Source organism: Nicotiana attenuata, unplaced genomic scaffold (assembly GCF_001879085.1).
Source record: "Nicotiana attenuata strain UT unplaced genomic scaffold, NIATTr2, whole genome shotgun sequence".
Lineage (NCBI taxonomy): Eukaryota > Viridiplantae > Streptophyta > Magnoliopsida > Solanales > Solanaceae > Nicotiana > Nicotiana attenuata.
Window position 1 is genome coordinate 11065 of NW_017676108.1, and position 10926 is coordinate 21990.

Consider the following 10926-nt stretch of genomic DNA (forward strand, 5'->3'; position numbering starts at 1 on the left):
GCAATTAANTTACCTACAACACAAGGACTCAAGTCACTAACATTAAAGACATCATGAACAAGGAGATCATTAGGAATATCAATCTTATATGTATTATCATTTATCCTTTCAAGAACTCGGTAGGGGCCTTCTCCCCTATGGAGAAGTTTGTTCTTTCTCTTTTGAGGAAATCTTTCCTTCCTCAAGTGAATCCAAACCCAATCACCGGGTTCAAATATCATCCGCTTTCTTTCTTTGTTGGCCCTAGAAGCCGCTTTGTCATTCATTTTCTCAAGTTGATGTCTTGCCTTCTCATGAATCTTCTTCATAGCCTCGGCCCTTTTCTTGGCATCTAAACTAACAATCACATCTTGAGACAAAGGAGTTAGATCCAAAGGGGTGAGGGGATTAAAACCATACACACTTCAAAAGGAGTCATGCCAATAGAAGAATGATAAGAACGATTATATGCAAACTCAATCAATGGTAAATGCTCCTCCCAAGAAGTAAGCTTCCCCTTGACCATGGCCCTAAGCATGTTACCTAAGGTCCTATAGACCACTTCGGTTTGGCCATCGGTTTGGGGGTGACAAGAAGTAGAGAATTTCAAATGCGTGCCAAGTTTACTCCAAAGGCTTTTCCAAAAGTAACTAACAAACTTGGTATCCCTATCACTAACAATAGATCTAGGAACCCCATGCAACTTAAGCACATCGTTTACAAACAGATCAAGTACATGTGTAGCATCATCACTCTTATGGCAAGGTATAAAATGAGCCATCTTAGAAAATCGATCAACAACCACAAAGATGCTATCTTTTCCCCTCTTCGTCCTAGGTAAACCAAGCACAAAGTCCATAGAAATATCAAGCCATGGCGCTTTGGGAATAGGGAGTGGGGTGTACAAACCATAAGGATTAGACTTAGATTTAGCATGCTTACATTCAATACAATTTTCACAAATATGCACAACATCACCTTTCATTTTAGGCCAACAAAAGTGTTCCTCAAGAATGGCTAAAGACTTATCAATTCCAAAATGGCCCATCAAACCCCCACTATGTGCTTCCCTAACTAGCAACTCTCTCCAAGAAGAACGAGGCACACAAAGTCTACCTTCCCTAAGCAAAAATCCATCAACCTTGGAAAACCTTCTTTCCTCCCTAAGGTGAGCTAACTCTTTCTTTCTCTCCTTATGTTCTTCTTTGTCAAGACATTCTTCCTCTCTGTTGGGAATTCTCTTAAAAGAGTCATGGTTCTCACACATAGAATATATCTCTCCAAAGTCAATATCACTAGGATAAAGATCCTTCAAGCACTCAAATCCTATCAACTTACAAGACAAAGTACTCAATAAGGCATATCTCCTAGAAAGTGCATCCGCTACTACATTCTCTTTGCCTTTCTTATAATGGACCACATAAGGAAATTGCTCTAAAAATTCCAACCATTTAGCATGTCTATTCCCCAACTTACCTTGGCTTCTAAGGTGCTTCAAAGCATCATGATCGGTTTTAACAACAAACTCCCTATGCCAAAGGTAGTGTCTCCAAGTAGCTATGGCTCTCACTAAGGCATACAACTCCCTATCATAGTTAGAGTACTTTAAACAAGCTCCCTTAAGTTTTTCACTAAAATAGGCTAATGGCTTTCCATCTTGCATAAGAACCGCTCTAATGCCTACTTGGCTNACCGTGTGAATATATCTTTTAACTTTCTTTTGCTTTTGCCATCTGCAACCCCTTATTGCCTTTGAATTTTGGGTTCTCTCTTCTTAAATTTGTTTCTCTTCCTTTGTCATAGCTTTAATTTTTGGTGATTGCGATTTGCAGAGTCTTTCTGCTTGAGTGCTTGGGTCTTCGTTCTTGCCTTTGCACTACTACTCTTTTCCTTTTTGGCTTCTTGCTTGGTTGATTTGGTATTTCACATATGCATGCTTTTATGACAATTTTTTTTTTGTGAATTTTGTTTTAGAAATTTTATTTTGTAAGAAGAGTGCACCATAACAATAATAAAGTGAGATAAAAATTACTCTTATATATTACTTCATGTTCTGGCTTTTGTATTGTTTGTGATTCTTTATATTTATTTAATAGTTACAGATCTGAGGCACACAAGGTGACTGAAGAATTACTACTATGAGACAGTCAGGACTTTATTTACACTATTGATTTGTAAACCTATATTCTGAAGTTCACTTATGTTAATTTAACTATTTTTATGAGGAAAAATTCATATTGGATTTGACCTGAATTAATATGTTTGCCATCACTTTAGAATTTAGATAAAATTTGGCTAAGATCTCTGTGAGTGCATCTGAACTGTATATTTAATGAGAGATTTTTCTGAGACTTTTTCATAAATATTTTGACTTGAGTAATAGCAGCTCAATATAAAGAAGGTAATGATGAGTTCAGATTGTCAATAGCTAAGGTTTGCTTAATGTTGCTTCAAGTTCTTGGTCAGAGGTTTGGTTTGTGATACTCATGCAGGAATTTTTTTTGATTACTTAATATATATTTGTATTTTAAGGAAATTCAAATTCTGGACATAGACCTCCAGATTTACTCAATATTCTCAACTTTACAAAAAAAAAAAAAACTATGTGAATGACATGTATAACATTTATCAAACGATGAAGGTTAGATTATATTACTAATATAGAAAATCTTTTCCATCTTATTGACGATCTTTGTATCAATGAAAGAAGTTCTCTTAAAAGTCTTCTAAACGAAGCACACATCCAAAAGGAATGTAAAAGAAGTGCTCATTATGTGATTTTGGTAATTGAATGATTGGCCTCTAAATTCTTAACTGCATGTTCGGTGAATACGGAGACAATGGTTTGCCATGCATTTTCTTATATCAATCTCCTAACCTGTAAAACTTGATTTTTTTATGACTAGGATAGTGAACTTAGGACAGACTTTACAAGAGAATTATAAGAAGTGGTTAAATAATGTCTAAAATGTTGAAAAGAAGAGTGGTAAGATAAAATAAATGCCAAATAATAACTATAACAGTAACAACATACCTAGTATTATCCAACCAGTCTAAAATACCAGATAACAACTCAAAGATTATAAATCAGTAGGCTTAATTTATATCACCGAGTCTTTAGAAAGAAAAATGTAAAAACTAGAGTTATAAGATTGAAAACCTATCACATCTAGGCTTAAATAATTATAGAGTATTAGTTTATATTCGTTAAATATTTAGAGGAAAAAAACCTTTCTATAAAGGCATGAAGGTCAAGTTTCTAAAATGGGTAGGGAGTATTAGGCTGATTGTTATGGTTTGCCTTTTAAATTAACTAATGAGGTTTTTAGGCGATATAGCAAATTGAGCTTCTCTATGAAGAAGTTAGACACAGAGTTTAGATTATTAATGGTCTTGTGATGACAGATACAAAAGAATGATTGAACTGAAGTAGCATAAGAGAAGACTCCAATCATTTAAATATGACTTGCGTCGATCAAGGATAAAAAGGTAAATGATGGTCCAATATTGGGAAGTTCATGAATGAAAAGTAAGACAAATAAATCAGTTGAATCAAATCCTCAGGGCTTATAGGAAACCAAAAAGAAAAATGACTAAACCTAACTAAAGATGACCTATGTGGCTAATCCAGAAAACCTTGTTAAGCAAAATACATACAGTGGAGAAACTTAATACTATGTTGTTTTCTCAAACAGTTAGCATAAAAGTATCAAGTAAGTATGTACTTTCATCTTTCACCAATTCTCCACAATCCTTATTTCAACAGAAATCCAGTCTCTTCTATTATATTTGTCCGCAAAGTGCAAAGTTGAAGGACATATATAAGCCAAGCAGTTTGGATAATTCAGATTTACTGGTGGAAGCACTTTCCATGAACAGGACCAAGTACTTTGGTAACTTAATTAGAATGCAATAATAATCCTGAGTTCTTATTTGTATCATTTTCCAGTTGTTAACTTCTCAAATCTCTTACAAGAACATCTTTTCTTTATAAATGTTACAAAATTCCCCTTTTAGTGTTCTTTCTATCTTGTCCCCTAATTTTAGCATTTCCGAAAGGCTCTTGAATGCTGGTGAATTTTTGACATATTTTTACATATCTGTAGATTTTGTACTTCAATATGTGTAATTGAAACAGATGAATCTGACAAGTTAGCTCGCTTACCAAGCCGCCCACTTGAGAAGCTAGTCGCCAGGAAAGAAGCGAGGAGGAAGCGAAGCCGTCTACGAAGCTTTGCTCACATTTCAGGAACAAAGATGAATATGATATGTCGCACAGTATTTCAGGAACCAAACAGGAATTTTAACAAAAATATTACCTTCTTGAGGGAGGTGTTCAAGATCATCTAGTTGTTAGTCTACAACAAGTAAATAAGTTCAGATTACACTTTACATTATAGGAACAGATAGCGGGAACAAAGAAAAATAGCAACAAAGCCTCGGCCTTCTTTTAAGTATTTGCTTATCTGCTAGCAACATAAATTGAACTAAGAGATAATGAAAGGGGAGGCACAAGAAGTGATAGGATTATATATGTAAAGAAATAACATCTCCAGAGATTTTTCCTGTTAGAAAAGAATGAATCTTAGAGTTAGCCAGCAGTTCTTAAAATATAGAATCATTTATCATGGAGGAAATGTAAAGTTCCTGAATATCTTACAAACGAATGAAGTAACCACCATCGACCAACCAATGCATTGTATGAGCTTTAGGCAATTAATTGTGAAAGCGATCACAGTATAGCACTATTGGGTATTCTATAGAAGAACCGCAGCAAGAATGGCCAGCAATGATTAATATACCTTAAATATCCAAATTTTTGCTTACAAAAATGATATACTAAAATAACATGTCTCAAATAGGAAAGAATAAAAGATGAAGGGAAAAAATGAGCATACCCGACATTTGTGTACTTCCGAATCTTATGAACCCCATAGTCCTAAAAGCCGCTTTGTCATTCATTTTCTCCAGTTGATGTCTTGCCTTCTCATGAATCTTCTTCATAGCCTCGGCCCTTTTCTTGGCATCTAAACTAACAATCATATCTTGAGACAAAGAAGTTAGATCTAAAGGGGTGAGGGGATTAAAACCATACACACATTCAAAAGGAGTCATGCCAATAGAAGAATGATAAGAACGATTATATGCAAACTCAATCAAGGTAAATGCTCCTCCCAAGAAGTAAGCTTCCCCTTGACCATGGCCCTAAGCATGTTCCATAAGGTCCTATTGACCACTTCGGTTTGGCCATCGGTTTGGGAGTGGCAAGAAGTAGAGAAGTTCAAATGTGTGCCAAGTTTACTCCAAAGGCCTTTCCAAAAGTAACTAACAAACTTGGTATCCCTATCACTAACAAAAATAGGCTATTTTGCAAAACTGGCCAGATTTGCAAAGAATGGCCAAAACTGTAATGCTGGATAGAATCACAATAGCTGACAGAGTTGCAGGTTGTTAGCAACCAGTTGTGTAGAATCTGCAGAATCAGTCACCAAACTTCAGCCCCAAATTCTAGAGAAATTATCTACACTTCAGAACATACTTCCCTCAGGTATTTAGACTCAGAAGCTTAGCTTGGACTCACGAAAAAAAAAAATGCACTCCGAGCCAGTAAAACAACTCCCGGAAGTGTAACTAATAGTGCAGTTAACTATCAGCAGTCAAGATCAGCAGAGCTGTGCAGAAACAGGGCAGATTTACTACATGTTCTTAGCTCCAATGCTAGTCCAAAAATTGCAGTTTCAGCAGCTCAAACAGAGGAGAAACAGAGTAGAATTTGCTGCTGAACAGTGTACAAATGGCACTCAAAAGTGTGCAGGTCCTTGTTGTCAAACACTGCTCCAAACTGATGCAATTCCTGCTGTCAAACACTGCTCAAATTTGGGTTCAAAAAGTTGGTCCAAAACTGCAGCTTTTGCCTTTTGTTCAGCTGCAATTTCTGGGCAGAAACTGGAGTGCAAATGGATTAGGGGCGTTGAGGTGGCATTTGGATCATTTGTAGCCAAATGCCCACTCTAGTATAAATAGCCCTTAAGGCTTTTATTTTAGGTAGACTTGATGAATGATAAGCTTTAAGACGTGCAAGTCTCACCTTTATCCTTATCTTTTAATTAATGCATTTATGTTTATGCCTTTAATTTCTCTATTGCTTTCATTAGTGCTAAATTAGTTTTAGTTGGCGAGCAATTAGTTGTGAATACTTAATTGCTTAATTACTTTATCCGGGTTTCCAAGAGTTGTCAATCTCTTGAGGACTTCATAGCTTAGGGTTACAATTGATTGAGTTCATAGAGGTAATTAGACTTCATATCCTAATTGGCTCTTGTTCTTCCAATCAATTGTAGGTCTAGAGGTACTTAGGTTTCATACCTAATTGGTTTTTGTTCTTCCAATCAATTCTAGGTCTAGCTCTTATCTTTTATTCTGCGTGTTTTGCTATATCCGTGTTTTCGAAACGATTCAGTACCATCTATGCCACCTCAACGCCCCTAATCCATATATAAAAGATTAAAATTTGAAATAGAATATTTTTCATGGTAGCAATAATGGTGGTGGAGGAGAAGAAAATTTTAGTGGCGGAAAAAAAAAAGGAGGGGCAAATGGGTTAGGGACGCTGAGGTGGCAAGCCATATGGCATCCATCTCATCAATATCTGTGTCACGTAGGACTGATGTCCACTTTGGACAAACTTAACAAAAAAGGTGTATATTTGAACCAATAGTATAACGATAGGGGTATATTTGGACTCAAAGTATAACGAAAGATATATTTAAACCTTTTCCGATAGTATAGGGGTATATTTGGCCCTTTTCCGTCAAATTAATCGTATTATTGGCATCTAGGTCCTGGGAGAATGTTCTGATGAAATTTGAGTATCAATTACCAAAGATTAATAGTAATAATATCTAAGTATTAGTAACATGAAGCTCTAAACAGTTGCTATAAGGAAACAGCATCCACCCATAAGTGAGAGAAGTAATTTTCCTCCATTTAATGAAAAATATCTTCCTTATTTTCTCAACCAAACACCAAAAAAAAAGTTCAAAAACATTTGCCTCAACACTACAACCCCTAAACATCTACATAAACAAACTGATGGGTTTTTTCCAATTTATAATAGATCACATAAACGTCTCAAAATATTGGCAGACCATCATAATCTACGTTTACATACGTGTCTTCACTAAATGTATAAGAACCATGATCTTGGATTTTGCAAGAAAACAGAAAATCATTCTTTAAGTAATCTTGCTTTTCACATTCTAGACCTTTGGTTAAGTTTTACTACTATTACAAGAGAGAATAAGCAGGTAGCTCATGATCAAAATTTATTGCTTATTAGTTAATAGTAAAAACAACAAGGTCTTGCATACCTTCCTGACTATCAAAATAATGTAAATGAAATTTTCTGAGTTGGAACTTCTAAAACCAGTTGTGAATTATATAAGTTTGCCAAAAATATGTTAACTTTTGTAAGCGAATGAGGAGTACTAGAAACATTGATACAATGAAGGATGGTCAAAAAATTGGAGATTTTGTTTCTAAAGTGAAATCTAACCTTTGCATCGATCTTCTTTAGCCGGTCAGGCAGCATGAATGTCAAAATCAAACGGCGATTGTTTTTCCTCGGCGTATCAAACCAGTGTATGTCCATTCCTCTCAATGTATTGGTGAAAAAAATGCATGACAAGTGGGCCATCATGAGGTGACAAGTGCTTGAGTCAATAAAAGAAAACCAAAAAGTACGGATGTTTCTTTTTCCTGTGTTCTGGCTTCACTTCTGGATTTTTTTTTTAAAAGTTTGTCCGTATTTGGTTCAATGTTGGTTTTTCTCTTCTTTGCATAATTTATTGCTAGGTTTTCTACATGCATGTATGAAACTCTATCTGATTTGATATGTATGTTTGGCAAGAAATACTTAGGTGCACGTTCTCTTTTCTTTGCTTTTTTAGTTTGGGGTTGTGTTCACATTTTGGGGTTGTTCAAAATGATGTTTTTGGTGTTAAATTTTTGTTCGAAGTGGGTAGAACTAAATTTACATTTTATGGAATTCTTTGATTAAAAATATCTGAAATGTGTTTGTCACACAATGTGTTTGATTTAATTCACGAGAGAGATGCATTTCTAAATTAAATTTTCCAGTTGCCATTCTATCTCATCTCTATGTGTTTGTTTTCTTAAATAAGATTGAACCCCTGTATATATATTTGTTTTCTTTATGTTCTATTTTGTTAATGTTGTTTCTGTGAAAAATTATNGTTTTAACAACAAACTCCCTATGCTAAAGGTAGTGTCTCCAAGTAGCTATGGCTCTCACTAAGGCATACAACTCCCTATCGTAGTTAGAGTACTTCAAACAAGCTCCCTTATGTTTTTCACTAAAATAGGCTAAAGGCTTTCCATCTAGCATAAGAACCGCTCCAATGCCTACTTGGCTTGCATCACACTCTATCTCAAAGGTCCTATCAAAGTTTGGCAATTGTAAGAGTGGCGCACTACTCAAAGCTTCCTTCAAGGCATTAAAAGCCTCCTCTTGTTCAAGACCGCAAAGAAAACTCTCATCTTTCTTGATAATTTGGGTGAAAGGTGCGGCAATAGTAATAAACCCTTTTACAAATCTTCTATAAAAACCCGCTAAACCATGAAAACTCCTCATTGCCTCTACCTTAGATTCATCAACCTCAACACCTTGAGCACTAACAACAAAGCCAAGAAAGACAACTTTATCAACAGATTGGATTTACCGGACGATTATGGGGTTTCACCAATATTTAATGTTGCTGACCTTGCGCCATTTATAGAGCCTTTAGACTAGAGGACAAGTCCTTTTCAACGAGGGGAGAATGATGTAAATCAAGAAGCAATATTAGCTTTTTGTTATTTAGCTCGCCAAAAACAAGTTCTTATATGCCCACGAATAGGTGTGTGGACATGTCTTGTAGAATGCAATTCACGTTTTTGAGCTTTACCTTAACTTGCAATAGAGTGTTTTTTCTCTATTTTGTTTTTCTTTATCCTTGTTTTTGGTTCCAAGCAAGGCGGTGATAGTCTTTTATCTTTTTCTCAATTGCGTGTGGTGTTTCTTTATCACGTTATTGATTCCAAGCGGTGACTTTAGGAATTCGTATAGTTCTTGATCGTTCAAGAACACGTTTTTTGATCTAAAATCATTTTTGTTTTTGTTATTATAGGATCATAACTTTCCTAGAACCGGTACATCATTAATATTTACTTGGTTTGAACGAGTAAATAGTCTTTCTTATAGTTCAGATCGTCACCTTTCATCTCGTTTTTGAATCATCAGATTCCGAGTCTTTAGCTTGAGATACGTTGTTTCTTGAAACCGGCCCACAAACCACGTTTTCGTTTCAAGATCTTGATCATGGTCGGTTGGTTCTCTGTTAACTCGACGAATCACATCAATTTGGTATCAGAGCAGCAGGTGGTGAACCTAATATGCAAGCAAGAAAAGGTCATTAGGGTCATGAAGGTGAAGGAAGAGCAGCCGATCATGACATGAAGATGGAAGAGATGAGAAGGACAATAAAACAGCTACAGAGGCAACTCCAACACTACGAAAGGCAAGAAAGGCGTAGAAGCCCCAAGGAAGAAGACGAAGGGGACTCTGATATTAATCCCTTTCATGTGGCTGATGGAGATGACTCTAGTGAAAATTCGGATCTTCCTAGGAGACAACGAGACGATGACTCTGATCGCCCAAGGAGAAGGAGGAACCATACTCGGGAGAAAAGGGATGATGTGAAGGTTGATGTTCCTGATTTTGATGGAAAAGCACAAAGGGATGCGTTTATGGAGTGGTTATTGACCGTAGAACGAATCTTTGAGTTCAAGGATTATTCTGAGGAAAAAAAAGGCTAAGATCGCTGCCATCAAGTATAAGGGATATGTTTCACTTTGGTGGGATAATTTGAAGCGAGAAAGAGAAAGAGAAGGTCGTGGTAATAATCGAACTTGGGAGAAGATGAAGAGAGAACTTCGAAGACGTTTTCTTCCTGATACGTACAAACAAGAGAATTATCGTCAATTTCGTAACTTATGCCAAGCAGACCAGACTATGGAAGACTATACTCGACAGTTTGAATACCTCATGATTAAGTGTGATATCCGAGAACTTGAGGAACAGACTATAGCAAGTTATATTGGTGGCTTAAGGCGTGCCATCGCCGATGTTATTCGCCTACAACCTTATTGGACATTCAATGATGTACGAAAGCTTGCCATCAACATCGAACAACAAAAATAGGAGCCAAAGAAATTATATTCCAAGAAGAATTACCCCAACCTGGGGAGTACTAGTAGTGGTAGTGGTGGAAATCCCAGCCAATTATAGAGACCAAATTTGGTGTGATGTGATGGATGCTTGTCAGGCAATATGATAAGCGTGTTTTTCATGATGGATACGGTAACACCTATTCATTCATAATTGATGGACGTAAGATCGTTTTGACGCCATTGCACCCTAAAGAACTTTCAAAGAAGGCAAAGACCGTGTCTGATACGCTAATGACCAGATCACAAATTAGTAGGCACATTAATAAAGGAGAGCCATTTAACATAACAGTAGCCATGGAAGTCTCACAAGATAAGGAGCATCAGTTAGATACACGAGCCAAGAAGTTACTTGCTAGTTTGATTATGTGATCTTTGAACCATTAGAACTTCCACCCATGCGATATTCAACATCAAATTGACGTTATACCAGGAGCATCGTGGCCAAACAAAGCCGCTTATAGGATGAATCCTACACTACAAGCTGAACTCTAAAGGCAAGTCGAAGAACTATTGGAGAGGGGTTTAATAAGGAAGAGCCTTAGTCCCTGTGCCGTATCTGCTTTGCTTGTTCCTGAGAAAAATGGCACTTGGAGGATGTGTGTTGACAGTCGAGCAATCAACAAGATCACTATCAAATATTGCTTCCCAATCCCAAGG

The 10926-nt window shown here is 36.4% G+C and overlaps 1 long non-coding RNA gene across 1 annotated transcript; it reads right to left on the reverse strand.

The window, feature by feature from the left end:
• Positions 1-4280: 4280 nt before the first annotated feature.
• Positions 4281-7311, reverse strand: LOC109220755. The gene is made up of 2 exons (XR_002067148.1): positions 4878-7311; positions 4281-4781 (listed from the first exon to the last, which is right to left on the reverse strand). It is a non-coding gene; the product is annotated as an uncharacterized LOC109220755 (long non-coding RNA).
• Positions 7312-10926: the final 3615 nt, after the last annotated feature.